The sequence below is a fragment of the Pseudorca crassidens genome, chromosome 2, assembly GCF_039906515.1.
Source record: "Pseudorca crassidens isolate mPseCra1 chromosome 2, mPseCra1.hap1, whole genome shotgun sequence".
Taxonomy (NCBI): Eukaryota; Metazoa; Chordata; class Mammalia; order Artiodactyla; family Delphinidae; genus Pseudorca; species Pseudorca crassidens.
In genome coordinates, this window is record NC_090297.1 from 155,206,459 (window position 1) to 155,222,970 (window position 16,512).

The 16,512-nt window shown below is 35.8% G+C and overlaps 1 long non-coding RNA gene across 2 annotated transcripts in view; it reads left to right on the top strand.

The window, feature by feature from the left end:
• LOC137220015 (uncharacterized) overlaps positions 1–16,512 on the top strand; it is a 52,587-nt gene that overhangs the window by 20,705 nt on the left and 15,370 nt on the right. The window contains exons 3-5 of one of the 2 annotated variants that reach the window (XR_010941414.1): positions 1,190–1,290; positions 2,168–2,229; positions 2,920–3,303. This is a non-coding gene — a long non-coding RNA (uncharacterized lncRNA). Of the gene's footprint in view, positions 1–1,189; positions 1,291–2,167; positions 2,230–2,919; positions 3,304–16,512 lie in introns of those variants that run through there. The other variant, XR_010941413.1, reaches the window with a different exon arrangement.

Genomic DNA, 16,512 nt, shown 5'->3' on the forward strand with positions numbered 1-16,512 from the left:
GCATAATAATGCACATTTAGATCTACAAGATTTCTGACCCTAATTGTCTAATAAATAAACTTTAAACTGGTATACATTGCAGCTCAAAGAGACACTAACCATGATATACCCAAATACTAGGTTGTTGATACAGCTAGTATTTTTAATTCCATTCCCCTACCCATTTACTTAAACAATGACATTTCAATGCTTATATGCTGCTTATGAATTTGAGTTATATAAACAAATTTCAATATTCTGTTAAAGTAACTATAGTCAAATCACGGTATGTTTATTTATTGATTTGCCATCTGTGATGGTTAATTTTAGGTGTCAATTTGATTGGACCACGGAGTGCCCAGATATTTGGTCAAACATTATTTGGGGTGTTTCTGAAAGGATGTTTTTGGATGAGATTAACATTTTAATTGGTAGACTAAGTAAATCAGAAGACCACTCCCTAATATGCCCTCAACCAATCTGTTGAAGGCCTGAATAGAACAAAAAGTCTGACCCTTCCCCAAGTAAGAGAATTCTTTCCTGACTGAATACCAGCCACCAGCACACCATATTCCCCCTGTCTTCAAACTTGAACTGAAACATCAACTGAAACATTTGTTATTCTTGAGTCTCGAGCCTGCTGGCCTTCACACTGGAACTAAACCATCACCTCTTCTGGGTCTCCAGCTTGCTGATGTACCCTGTAGGTCTTGGGATTAGCCACTACCCTCCACCAATTCCTTATAATCTCTCTCTCTCTCTCTTCCCATATATATGTGTATATATATATATATATATGTACACATAAGATGATAGACAGATAGATAGATAGATGATAGATAGATAGATAGATCTCCTATTGGTTCTATTTCTCTGGAGAACTAATACACCATCCAACATTTAGTTTTCCTTCTTAACAGCATCCCAGTCTCCCTCCTTGGGAATTATTTCCCTCACAATGCATACACATTACATACACAATGTTTCACAGTGGGACTTTAGGTGCCTGCAATTCTATTAACAAGAATAAGCTGGATACCTTATTCACTAGACAATAATAAAGATAAAAATTGACAAGATGATAAAGATAATATTGACAAGATTAATAATCATGCCTACAAAGCCCTTACTCTGTGCCAGATCCTGCTCTGATTGTATTATGTGTATAAACTCTTTTAATCACACAGCAACTCTTATGTCCATTTCACAGACAATGAAAGTGAGGTACAGAAATTGAGATGGAAACTGGTGGAACCTGGATTTGAGCCATAGACATTCTGACTCCAGAGACTATGAAGAGCCAGATAAAAGGTTTGGATTTTTACTCAGGAGGCAACTAAAAGCCAGCAAGAGGTTTTTCTTAGTAAAGTCATATAGTCAGATCAGGTGTTTCAAGTCTCCCATCCACACTTATTCGGCTATGTCAATCAGAGGAGATGACCCAGAAGCAGTATGGGGAGCCCAGCTGGGGAAGAGTTGGGGAAGCCTTGACTGATTGGTACAAGAGCTTCAACTGGGCCACTCACTCCAGGGGATTTATCTCTTTATTTCCAAAAAACACTAATCCGAGCCTATTATACCAAATAAGTACTTCTTCTCAGTAGCCCCCAAATTGTCACCCAGAAATCTTGTGACTTCCACTCAAGCAATTGGAAATTTTCCACCAGGATCATGACTCAGAGAGGCAGAGATTTGGAAAATGCCTAGAGTTCTCTCCTTGTCCTGTGGGCCCAAGCAGCATGGCCAAGGTTCCCACTTCCAGGTATTTCATTTCCAAGCCTGATGCTCCAGCTTCCCACCAGCTTGTGTAAGTCCCAACAGGCCTCCAGAACCTCCTTTTTTAGCTAGTTAACTAAACTGGCTTTCTGTTGTTTGCAAATGAAGAATCTGAACTGATGTTCTAAGTTACTTGAAATTTTAGGACATTGTTTAAATATAACAATGAATGTTAGTTCATATTATTTCATGCACATTACTAAGTGATTCATATATATATATATATATATATATAGCTGTGTTTTATCTGTTTTAGACAGAAAATTACTCTATCAACCTCGATTTCAGCTAGCATAATGGGGGAGATGTTCCCTCCCAATACTCCCCAATATTCCAAAATTCCTGTCTACTGAAGTGAACAGAAATTAAATTTTATTGTCAAAGTATATTTAAATTGTGTTTCCTCCATCAGTTTAGAAAGTAAAACTCTCAAAAGTCTGGATCATCTAATGAAGAGATATATCATTAACATGGGTAAGTAATGATAATAATATAACTACCCATTCCTTACAGCATTTTAATGTGTCCTGATATTCTAACACTAGTATAGTGTAAAAAGGGACAGAAAGAATTTCCATATTCTAACTTTTCAATATTCCATAATAGGCTGTATTTTAACATTCAAGTGGATGAGATTAAGATGTACTTTTTTTTTTTTTTTTTTGCGATACGCGGGCCTCTCACTGCTGTGGCCTCTCCCGTTGCGGAGCACAGGCTCCGGACGCACAGGCTCAGCGGCCATGGCTCACGGGCCCAGCCGCTCTGCGGCATGTGGGATCTTCCCGGACCGGGATACGAACCCGTGTCCCTTGCATCGGCAGGCGGACTCTCAACCACTGCACCACCAGGGAAGCCCTAGGATGTACTTTTAAAGATGAAACTGTTCTAGTACAATGTTTTGCTAAGAACACTCAAAATCCTGGGCTCTAAACATTTTTCCTGTTGCCCAAGATGCCACAAATAGCAAGTGACAGATCCAAAGACTCTAAGACATACTTTTTTTTGCACATTTTACTTCTCTGAAACTGGGATATATCTTATAATCAACAGCATCCCGCAGTCACTGTCTCATGTCTTAGCTGTTACTACATATGTATGCAGCCCTTGGTTGCTATTTCTGGTGCAGGACTGGGCAACTATAGCCTTCAATACTTTCGCCAACAGACCATTTAAGGACCATTTGAGGAAGGAATAATCGATTTGGTTGTTGTCTGAAAAAACTTCCACTGACATCTTCTGGTAAGATCAAGAAAAGGCCAGCATCAAAATGTACGGCAGGTTGCTCCTGATGTAGTCCTCTCCTAAGAAGTCCTACACCACTGTTCTCTTGATGACACAGATGAAAATACTTTGTGGAAGGATGAGGGTATCAATAACTGGGATGCAAAGTCATTCTGAATAACCAGATTCTGAATGAGAAGAAACTTTTGGAATCCTTTAACAATATATTTATCTCATATTTTTTCTCTTTATGGATATACAAGAGTGATATATGACTGAATGTTTGAATAAGTTCTTAAAAAACTCTTTCAATAAGTTTAAAATAAAATTCTTAGTGGTACAAAAGCATTGTGTTGGTTTAATTGACAGTGGTTTGTGGACTATTTTTTCCCCTTTTATAGTGATACATAATATAATTGTTCATTTTATAATTGGTGAATCTTTAAAGTAATGAAATATAGTAGTGTTCCAACAAGTCAATCTATTCTTCATCATACCAAACTGCTGCACCCTATTTTTATATTTTACATTTTATATGTATGTATTTTTATTTTATATATTTTTTGCCTTAAAAGAAAACTGGGGATCAGAATACAAGATCCAGATTAGCATATTAAACAAATGACTAAAGTATATATTATGAACCCATGAACAATTAATCTTACACATTTAAATGCAGATCAAGATTACTTAGAGATTTTTTTACTTATTAGCCAGGGCTAGGTTTCAGCAAGCCACTGAGTCTGGCAGACATGAATGAGTATGTAGGATTGCTTTCAATGGATGTAAAGAAGGCTTGTATACTTGGAAGTTACAGTTCGCTTTAGATCCTAAGAAGAAGGGAGCACAGACATACTCTCAACACTTGACTGTTTCATTTTAAAGGCATATAGGACTTCTGCAGCTCATCAGTAGGTTTAAAATACTTCCATCCAACTTTTCTATATTCCAGGTACTCTGCTTATTGTTGGATGGATAAGGGCAGGTTATAAGCACTCCAAATAGAGAGACAGGTACTCAAAATAAATAACACTGATATAATCTGTCTCTGGTGCTAAGATGAAAGAATGCACAGGATTCATGGGGAAGGATCCCCAAGGGCAAAAATATGTGGGAACTTGCTTAGTTTAAAACAAACAAGAAAAACCAGTTTGGGAAGGCTTATATTATTCTCTGCTTCCCCTTAATGGGTCTTACAGATTCTAACAAAAACATTAGAATAATTAATGTTAACTAAGTTGATTAACAGGAAAAAAACTGTGAGGAAAGTCTAGAGATTTTTCCCAACAAGGTAGAAATTTTAAAGGGACTTATCCCAAATGGATAAAGAAATCTTTAGATGGTTATTTAAAATGGGATAAGCAAAACAGACATGAGATTAAAACACAAGGTTTTGATATAACACTACCTAAGGTTAAATGGACCAGAAGGGATCCCCTACTGGTCCCCAACATTAAAGGCCGAACAAATCCACTCTATTTACCCCAGTTTAAAACCTATCTATCTATCTATCTATTTATCTATCTATATCAATTGATCAATAGATAGATAGATAGATAGATTTAAAGGGCTGAAAAAATTACACTGAGATACCTGACCAATAATTACTAATTACTAATAAAAAAACAACTAATAAAAAACAACAGGTCAATTAATCAAGATTGACAAAAGGACCTGAGTTCCTTGGCTCAACCCCTCTCTGGGGATCCCAGAGCCTTTTATTTAAAAATAGATAAACTGGACAGGGAATAAAAAGAAAAACTTCTAGGACTCCTCCTGTAAGATCAAAACTTGTTGACTGAGTCCTAATGAAAACTAAAGTCAAAGGTATAAAAGTTGATAGGATCAAGATAAAGTTTACAAAAATTTATGTGTGTGTGTGTGTGTGTGTGTGTGTGTATATATATATGTATATGGGCTTTTTATGAGATGGTTACATCTCTTTTGATTATTTATATTGTGAGATAAGCATGTTTCATGGGGAAATGCTTGCCTTACATGGTATTATAAGATAAGGCATATAAATATGTCCCTCAGAAAATATTAATTACCCATACCAAAGAAAACCAATAGGGTTACCTGAACCGTACAATATAAAGTAAAACTGGAAACTAATATTCAGGGGTTAATAACAATAAAATTAGTGATTTTGCTTCAGGTTTAACTTGTGAACTCAGAAAGAGGTTCTTTGTTGAATGCCTTATACAAATTTTGAAGGCATGATAAGTTAAACCCTGAAGTTCTAGAACACTTAACTTTCAGTTTAGTTAGAAATATTCTCACCAATATAGAAAATATAGTTGGGCAAATCAATCTTTTAATATCATTTAGGTGACAGACCAGTTCTTTGGGAGAGCTAAAAACAACTGTTTTTGTCTTGCATATCTCTACAAATCAGAAATACAAACTAGCTACAAGGATCTGAGACTGAGCCTAATTTCTTAATCAGGTAAAACCTGAAACCAAGGGGGGAAAAAGTGGCAGCTTTAAACTCAAACTGCTGGGAAGCCTCCCTCAGCTGAAAATCTAGTGTCCTTAGAATTTTATCAAGGACAAATACAAATCTTAAAAGTCTTTTCCACAAATACTAAAGCCTTAGTCAGCTTTAATTTATCCCAACGGTTATATATAAACTAGTAAGTTTATATTGTAATACATGATTCATAACTTTTTTTTTAAGAGAAGCCTTGAGATCTCTAGTTTTCTCTGTTTATATGTCTGTGTATACTTTATACATATGAGATGTCTCTATCTCTGGAAAATATTATCAAAATTAAATTTATAAAAGAGCTCTATTTAATTGACTTAACAGTAAGTGCTTACAAACTGAATATTTCTAAATATAAAAAAACCCAACCCAAATGACTTTCAGGTTCACTTGAACTGGGAAATATTCAATATTAAATTGACATCTGGTATTAAGGTTAGTTCAAGTTTGTTGAACTAATTTATACACGTCTTTAGAGTCATCAACATTAAGTATAATACTTTTATTGTACCTCAGTTTAATAGAAGTCAAATAAGATCTTGTTACATCTGTTGCAAATTTGTCAGCAAGAAAAATAAATAACTTGGTATGATGAAATTCTTATAAGTAAATGGAATGCAAATGAGATAAGAGCTTTTGGGTGAACTCCTTAAAAACAATTATATTTTTTAAAATGTCTACTTAAAATTACCTCTCCAGTTATGTTAACTGGAAATTCTAGAGTTGTGCTAAATTAAGTTAAATGATGGAAGTTTATTGAATAGCTAGGTCATTTCCAAAGAAAATAAGATGCTAGAACATTAAATTGCTAAACAGGTCTAAATTTACTTACTTATGAGAGGGAAACTAAAGATGTTTCCGTTTATTAGACATGTCTTGTACCACATTGAATCAATTGTTATATGTTTCATGAGGCTATGGGATATTCCAATCAGGAAATTCTGGTATGACAGACAGTTCACAATCACTTACTGATTGTCAGTTTTTGCTAGGGATTAAGTTGTTTTCTTTTTTAATAATTTTATTTATTTTTGGGTGTGTTGGGTCTTCGTTGCTGGGCACAGGCTTTCTCTAGTTGCAGTGAGCAGGGGCTACTCTTCATTGTGGTACATGGGCTTTTCATTGCGGTGGCTTCTCTTGTTGCTGAGCAGGGGCTCTAGGCACACGGGCTTCAGCAGTTGCAGCACACAGGCTCAGTAGTTGTGGTGCATGGGCTTAGTTGCTCCACAGCATGTGGGATCTTCCTAGACCAGGGATCGAACCCATGTCCCCTGCATTGGCAGGCAGATTCTTAACCACGGTGCACCATGGAAGTCCCGGGATTAAGTTTTTTAAAGGTTAAATTTGTAATATGTAATTAAAGCTACTAGGAATAATAAAGGAAATCTTTCAGTACGCAAGAAAAGTAGAATGTGTGTTTTCAGCAAAAGAACGTATGAGGAGTAGCAATATATTTTGTTAAGGGGAAAAGATTAATTTTGTCTTAGAGCTGGTTGTTTTTGGATGGAAACATAAGGCACAAACTAATATGGAGACATATTATGAGAGGTTGCAGAAAAGGATGAGATGAGATGAGAGGTTGCAGAAAAGGAACCCCAAGAAAAGAGTTTGATGCATGATCAGGATTAGCTAAATTTAGATTGAATTTAATTAAGTAAATGAATTTTGTTGTTAAAAGTAAGCTAGTACAAGACTGGAGTTTGATTTTCTCTCTGTTAAGAGAACAAATTTTCTTGGAGGTCTGCTTTTTCTTTGTTTTGTTTTTGTGGTACGCGGGCCTCTCACTGTTGTGGCCTCTCCCGTTGCAGAGCACAGGCTCTGGACATGCAGGCTCAGCGGCCATGGCTCATGGGCCTAGCCACTCCACAGCATGTAGGATCTTCCCGGACCGGGCCACGAACCCACGTCCCCTGCATCGGCAGGCGGACTCTCAACCACTGCGCCACCAGGGAATCCCTCAGAGAGTAATATTAAACCAAGTAGGCTTATTTGGTAGGTTAAATTACTAAAGAAACATTATTAAGCGGTTGGCCATAAACCTTAGGTCGTATTGTATGAATAAATGTCATGAATATAGATATTCCAAACTTTATATAGAATTCCTGAAAGTCTGATATGTCCTGGTATAATGTTATTGGTTCTAATTCTAGTTATTATCTTAAAGTGTTATATGTCACAGAAAAGTCCAAGTTTCTTGCCAACTGCATTGTAATCAAATCTTTAACCATGCCATTTTAAGTTTTGTCCTTTATAGACAATCATTATTTTGCACTGATGCTTTTATAAAATGGAGATCTTCAACAAAATTCATAAAAGGACTTTTTTGACAGATACAAGTTTCTGATAATTTTTAGATCATATCACTTAAATAGGGAAAGTGATGACTTCATCCAAATCAACAGGAATTAATTAATTATGTGGAATGAGGAACTGATAAATATGATTTATAACTTTATGACTTCTTTTGAAATATACTGGCTTTTAATCTCTGTTTTCCAGAAACCTTTCTTCTTATGCTATGAAGTGCAACAAGTTGATAAAATATACCTTTGTAAACAAAGATGAAACATGCATCTTTTCTCTCTATCTGATCCTTTCAGAATTTGGCTTCTCCAGCTGGCTGTCTGGTGTACTTGATGATTTATTGCAACTAGATTACAACTAGTTATACTAATCATTGTTTTAATTTGTTCTTTATTTCCAAATTACTTATACTTTGTGTCTCCCTGCTACACTGTGACTTTGTCAATGTTATTAGTTGTATTACTTATATCCTGTCTATTTTGTAGGATCCTTTTTTTTTTTTTTTTTTTTTTTTGCGGTACGTGGGCCTCTCATTGTTGTGGCCTCTCCCGTTGTGGAGCACAGGCTCCGGACGCGCAGGCTCAGCAGCCATGGCTCACGGGCCCAGCCGCTCCGTGGCATGTGGGATCTTCCCGGACCGGGGCACAAACCTGTGTCCCCTGCATCAGCAGGCAGACTCTCAACCACTGTGCCACCAGGGAAGCCCTATTTTATAGGATTCTTGTCTCTTACATTACCCAAAGTGTAACCTGGCCTCCAACAAAATTAATGATAGCTAAACATCTTGAGGAAATAGATTAAATTCATAACTACACATAGAATAATTGTAATAGTGTGATAGGTATGGGAAGAAGCAACAAGGGAAAACATTTTCTGGATCATAAAAAAGTAGTAAGACAGGGGATTCACAGAATTTTAAATTATCAACAGGGCTTATCCAGAAATTAGCACGCTGAGTGGCATATCAACAGAATCTTTGCCTGATTTAGGAATGAGCCTTCCTAGCAACATGGTACAAAATTGGTCATGAAATGTCTCCCAAACGTTGGTTGAATTTATGACCAAAGGGAGGGACTATCAATGAAAAAAAATGTTGCCTGCCATATCAGTAAACAAAGGATGTTGCAGCCATCAAGTCATCACATTACAGCTGCCCTGACAATAAGACTTGAGGGAACTCAGGATAGAAACAGGATGCCAGCTATCTAGCAGTCAACCACTGCAGCCACCCCCAACAGTGCACCCTGAGGAGCCTCACCATGAGAAAGCATAGGATACTGGCCCCAGATAGCTGAGGTACATATCAAAGGAATGATTCCAGTGAGCCCAGACTCTTGCATCTTCCCATACACAGAAAGTGCTAAATTCCTTAACTTGAGATATCTGATTTTCTTTAATTAACAGTAATCTTTTAAAGTCCTGACTACCTGGTCTTTGTTGCAAAAACTCCTATGTATCCTGGCTCCTCTACCTCTTCAGAGCCATCTCTCAGAGTTATCTGAGATGCTGTGTCTTGGGCTTAAGTCCTCAGTTTTGTTCACCGAATAAAAACATAGTTCTCAGCTTATAGGTTGTGAATTTTTTTCATTTGACAATACACATACAAGTGAGTTCCCACCTACTTAATTGGTATCATTCATGCAACAATTATCTACTAAGCGTATACCATGGGCCAGATACAGTGTTACTGCTGTAGGAGGAGACCTATCTGATTTGGTGAAGAACATGGGCTTTGCAGTCAGACACTCTTGACTTTGAATTCCAGATTCTACCAACTGCTAGCTGTGAAGATGGATTTACCAAGTAGCTAATAAAACTAACAATATTTTCTCCCAATCTGTGACTTTTCATTCTCTTAACAGTTTCTTCTGAAGAACAAAACTTTAAAATTTTGATGAGATCTAATTTATTAATTAATTTCTCTTTTTATGGATCATGTTTTTGGTGTCATATCTTAGAAATCTTTGACTAACTCAAAGTCACAAAAATTTTCCCATATGTTTAGTTATAGAAGTTTTATTGTGTTAGTTTTATATTTAGGTTTATGACCACTTTGAGTTAATTTTTGTGTATGGAATGAAGTTCAATTTTTTCCCTATGGATATCTAATTGTACCAGCATCATTTGTTGAAAAGATGATCTTTTCTCCACTGAATTATCTTGTTACCTTTGTCAAAAAATCACTTGTCAATATATGTGAGTTGATTTTTTCCAATCCATGGACAGAATGTACTTCACCATTAAATTAGGTCTTCCTTAACTTCCCTCAGTAATGCTTGAAGTTTCAATGTACTGATCTTTCAAACATCTTGTTAAATTTATCCCTAAGTATTTCATGTTTATGATGCCATTGCAAATAGTATTTTTTAAGTTTAATTTCTGATTGTTTGTTGCTACTATATAGAAACACAATTGATTTATTATTACATCTTTATTGAGATATAATTCACACATCATAACATTTATCCTTTTAAATTGTACAAATTAGTGGTTTTTAGAATATTAACAGAGTTGTACACCCATTACTACTATCTAATTTTAAAACATTTCATCACTCAGAAAAGAAACAAATTACTGGTCACTCAATATTCCCCCTTTCCTCTAGCCCATGGCAACCAGTAATCTAATTTCTGTCTCTATGTATTTTTTAATTTTGGATATTTCTTCCTCTATTTGGTGAGATAATATCTCATATTCTCCTCTAATTGTTTAGACCTGATCTCCTTTCATTGTTGGCCATATTTATAATAGCTGATTTAAAATCTTTGTTCAATAAATTCAACATCTGGGCTTCTGCAGGAACAGTTTTTATTGATTGCTTTTTTCCCCCTGAGTATGGGCCATACTTTCCTGCCTGGGTGCACTTCTTGTAATTTGTTGGTGAAAACTGTACATTTTAGATAATACAATGTGGTAATTCTAGAAATTAGATTGGTGCCACCCTCCCTTCCCCAAATGTTTGTTATTGTTTGTTCTTGTCATTGTTTCTGCTCTTTGTTTCAAGACTTCCCTGGACTAATCCTGTTAAGTCTAATTTTTGTCATGTGCAGTCACTTAATTGTCTGCTCAGGTACCTTAGTGGTCAGCTAAAAATTAGACAGAGATTCTTTAAATACCTTGAATCAATAAACTTCCAAACATTCACTGAGAGGCTCTGTATGTAAATTGCTCATATTTTCAATACTCCAGCAGGGAGTTTACAATTCTTCCTTTGCCTTCACTTCCTGTTTTCACAGAGGCTTAAGATTAGTCAAAGGTGAAAGAGTAGGGCCTTCTCAGGGTTTTCTTGGTCATATGCCCAGAACTGTACCTGTGTATGACCTTCTAGATTCCTTGGAATATATCATAGCTTTATCATTCCTCAGTTTTTCCTTTTATGTTTTTAAGTCAGCCTCCTATAATCCCCAACTGGTATCATTGCCTCAGGTAGCTGTGATGTTAAATAATTGCTACTGATTGTTTTTTCAGCCAACACCCTAGTGATAGGGCTCTTCTCACAGTGCAAGTTCTAAGTCAGGTCAAATGAAGAGAAGACCTGAGAATAGAGCTTTTCAGGAAGCTGCCAGACAGATCCAAGAGTGATGAATCTTTTGGGATGGGGCTGTTGTGAAGATCTAAACACACTTTCTTCTGTCTGCTGGCTGTGAGGTTGATGGCTTTCACTGTAGTTGTGAGGCTTTTGGCTTTCAAAGTGACCGTGAAGCTAGGGAAAGGGGGATGGGAAAAAGATGAGTTAAAACACCAAAGACTCACTGTTCTTACCAAAATTCATCTGGCTTTCTTGAATAAATGCTTTTCCAATTATTACAAGCCTTTAGTTAATTTCTAGATTTCTGAAAAAAATTGATTTTGATCATTTTTGCTAGCATTCTCATTGCTTTTATGGAGGATCAGACTTCTGGAAGTCTTTACCATTCTGAAAATGCTTTCAATTCAATTGGTTTTTATGTATAGATCTTTTATCTATAAATTCACTTACCAGTACCAGTCAATTTTTTTGTAGATTCAATTGCTCCAAAAGGACCAATTAATTTCAGCTTCTGACAGATCTTGTTAGCTTCTTCTTGTCCTCTGGGGAGAAAAGTTTCAGGGTAACGAGAGAGACTGGAAGTCTTGGCAGACATTACTTTGGCTCAAAAACAAGGACCAGGGCTCCTCCTCTCCTTTCTATATACCTGTGATAAGCTCATATGGGCATATCCTCTTCTCAGGAAATAAGAGCTTCGTTGTTTCTGTTTTATCTACTGTGGGAAGTAATCTGAGGTCTTAGAGCCTGGCTAGAGAAGAAATCCCAGAGTCTGCTTTGCAGACCCAACTCTCCCTATAGCCATGTGGAGTATGTAAGTCCCATGGTTTGGGTTTGGACTTAGATTGTCTGTACTCTAACTTGGGACTTTAGCCATTTTCTCTACTCTATCATTCTTCTGAAAACTGTGATTCTAGAGAGTTGATAGGAGCTTCTTCTTGTATTAGTCATTAATTCTTAACAGAAAGCTTTCCATTTGCATATATGCAATCTATGTTTTTCAAAGCTCTGGAGGGGAGAATGAGTCTTGTGATGAAACTTCTTTGGGAGCTTAGGAAGCTAAGGTGAAAAAAATCCAGTTATTAATATTTCTCTGAATCAATTGTGTCACATTTAATCTTACAGTGGCCTGAATGATAGAGAGGCATGTAGTCAGGTTTTAAATTTGTGATACCCTCATGTGTGGTCACAGAAGAAAATTTTGGACCTAGGAGTTAAAGGCTGAACTTCTACTTCATCTTTAAATAGTTGAGCCTTTCCACTTGTACTTGCTTCAGGTCAGAACCTCAAAAGAACCTATGTAATGAAAACAGTCAGTGAACTTGAGATGGGAATAAGCCTCTCTGAGACAGACAAGACCAAGTAAGCCACAGATTGGTTAGTATGGATGATGCAGCTTGTCTTTCTCCTTGAGGCATCTTTGATAGTGGAGACTATGGATCAGAGCTTTGAATCTTGAAGTCATCTTAAAGTCAGCAAATTGATAAAGTTCTGTTCATGCTGAGGGCATGCAGCAATTCATGTGCATCAGGCGATTTAATGGTTCTCATTTTCTGACAAGATTAGAAACCTGTTCTTAAATAAATGGTGGGTGTTAATGATAGATACAAGGGGAAAATGAAGTCTTTCTAAATACAGTATAGAAAGAATATGTATTTTTTCTCCCTTGTAGATTTCATATTAGTAAGACCTAAGAAGCCCATAAGAGAATTTCCAGCACATATTCTCCCAGCAAGCATCACATCTTCTAGTCTCTGTTCAATTTATTTTGTTGCCTGGATATCATATATTATATACACTTCTGGCCTTTATTTTTCTCAAGTTTTGAAAAAGTACACAAGTTATATATGAACATATGATCATTTCTTTAAAAATTACAATGTTATGTTTAGAAATAAACTTCCATTTTGACCTTGACCTCTATCATGACCCATATTGACTAAATCTCCAAGAAGACAATTATTTTTATCGGAGTTCTCTTACGTACATTTAGACACACGCACACACACAAATATTATTGTTCTGAGCATTTTTTTTGTTTTTTTTTTTTGCGGTACGCGGGCCTCTCACCGCCGCAGCCTCTCCCGCTGTGGAGCACAGGCTCCGGATGCGCAGGCTCAGCGGTCATGGCTCATGGGCTCAGCCGCTCCGTGACACGCGGGACCCTCCAGGACCGGGGCACGAACCTGCGTCCCCCGCATCGGCAGGCGGACCCCCAACCACTGCGCCACCAGGGAAGCCCCTGAGTTTTTAAAACATTAAATAGTTGTACATATTATTTAAGAGCTTACTTGTTTATTCAACCATATTTTTGAGAGCTATCTATATTGATAAATACAAATATAATTCATGCTCATAACAACTAAATAATAATCCATGATATTTCATTTCACTTCATTTCATTCCCCTATTGCATCATGTGCATACTTTCTTTTACTTTTCTATAATTAAGCGGGTGCAGTACTTACCTTTGTATCTATCTCCTTGTCCATATATATTTATTTAACCCAGAGACCTGAAAGTAGAATTGTGGAGAAATTGGGTATGTACATTTTCATATTTAATAGATGCATCAAATTCCCTTCCAGAATGGTTGTAATTATTTTTACTCTCATCAGTGATGTGTCTGAGAACTTGTTTTTCATACAGTCATCAATATGCAGTACTGTTAGATCCTAAAATTTTGGCCTGATAGATGAAAAATAATGTCATGATTTTAATTTACACTTTCCTAATAATGGGTGATTTTTACCATCTTTTCATATGTTTGTTTTCTATTTGGATTCCACAAATTGTCTATTGATGCATTTTGCACACATTTTCTGTTGTCTTCTTAAATTTTGGAGTTCTCTTGGTTACATAGCTTTAAAAATAATTCTTGGTTTTATGTGTTCTACTTATATGTTGTTTGTCTTATCCTTGTAAATGTTATTTCTCATTAAGAAGAAGTTTAAAATTCTGATTATAGCCACATTTGTTAATGTTTTTCTGTTCTATGTGTGTTATTGGGATAATTTAATTAATATCTTTCTAACCTAAGGTCATAAAGTTAGTCTTCTTTTTGACTCAAATAGTTCAGTTTTAAAAATATTTATGTTTCTGATCCATCTGGACTTTATTTTGTATTTCACGATTTTATTATTTACACAGAGATATGTAATTGTTTCAGCAAGATGTGTTAAATAGTCCAAATTCTCCCCCACTGATTCATGATGCCTCCCCATCATACAATTATTCTGTGTATGCTTCTAAGGGGGCTCTTTTCTATTGCATTTATCTATAGATTTATTCCTGGGCCAATTTCACTATTCTAAAATTACTATAACTTTATAGAATTTCTTGCTAAATTGTAGATTAAGTGGTCTTACCTTGTTCATTTTATTTTTTGCCTCATTTATTCTTTTGCCTCATTTATGCTTCTGTATAAATTTATAATTAATTTGAAAAGTTCCACAAATAGTTCTATTTACATTTGATTGAGACTGCACTGAAATTCTAAATTATTTGAAAAAATCGATATGTGTGTAATATTATTGAAAATTCTCATTCTCCATTTTTTAGATGTTTTATGTTCTTCAACAAAATGTATTATTTTCTTTATGAGGTTCATCCACTTTGTTAAAATTATTCTTAACTGCTTTTTATTTAAAAATCATTTTGAATGGAGTATTTCACCTAATTTTTTCTTATTAGTCATTACTCTTATTTAGAATATGTTGTGTTTCACATGTGGATCCTTCCATCAGCAATGTATCTAACATACATATGAGAAACTTGCTGAAATCTATTATGATAGTTTGTTCATCGACATTTTTGAATGTTCTTATGCTTACAATCTTATGCTAACCCTATATTGTATTTCTACTTTCTTTTTTCTCTGAGGATAATCCACCTTCTTGTGAACTTAGTTATGCATTTAAAATAATTTTTTAAAATGTTGTCCAGTATTTTTAGGTGCTCCATTATAGGAGAGTTTGGTATTATATGGCCTACCTGAATGCTCTAAATTATATTCTAGAAATTTATCCACTTCATCCAGGTATTAGAGTAAAGTTACTCAGGCATTTCCCATATTTTTCTAAAAGTGAAATAAAACATTTATCTCTATTTGAAACAATTATCTTTAAACTTTTTCTTTTTCTTTTTGAAGCAAACTTCAAACTGTTGCAAATAAGTACAAAATATTTTCCCCCACAAGAATAATTTGATAGTAAGGTACTGACATAAGGCCCCAACACCGCCAAATCCTTATTTATTTATTTTTTATTGGAGTTAATAATTTCTGCTGTACAATGAAGTGAATCAGTTATATGTATACCTATATCCCCTCCCTCTTGGACCTCCCTTCCATGCCCCGCCCCCATCCCATGCATCTAGGTCATCACAGAGCACCGAGCTGTGCTTCCTGTGCTTTATAACATGTTCCCTCTAGCTGTTTTATGCGTGGTAGTGTATATATGTCAGTCTTAATCTCCCAATTTGTCCGACCCTCCCCTTCCCCCACTGTGTCCACATGTCCATTGTCTACATCTACATCTCTATTCCTGCCCTGCAAATAGGTTCATCTGTATCATTTTTCTAGATTCCACATATATACATTAATATACGATATTTGTTTTTCTCTTTCTGGCTTCACTCAGTATGACAGACTCTAGGTCCACCCACATCTCTACAAATGACCCAATTTCATTCTTTTTATGGCTGAGTAATATTCCATTGTATATATGTACCACATCTTCTTTATCCATTCATCTGTCAATGGACATTTAGGTTGTTTCCATGTCCTGGCTATTGTAAATAGTGCTGCAATGAACATTGGGGTACATGTGTCCTTTTGAATTATGCTTTTCTCAGGGTATATGCCCAGCAGTGGGATTGCTAGGTCATACGGTAGTTCTAATTTTAGTTTTTCAAGGAACCTCCATACTATTCTCCACAGTGGCTGTAGCAATTTACATTCCCACCAACAGTGCAAGAGGGTTTCCTTTTCTCCAAACCCTCTCCAGCATTTACTGTTTGTAGATTTTTTGATGATGGCCATTCTAACCAGTGCGAGGTAATAGCTCACTGTAGTTTTGATTTGCATTTCTCTAATAATTAGTGATGTTGAGCATCTTTTCATGTGCCTCTTGACCATCTGTATGTCTTCTTTGGTGAAATGTCTATTTAGGTCTTCTGCCCATTTTTAGTTGGGTTGTTTGTTTTTTTGATATTGAGC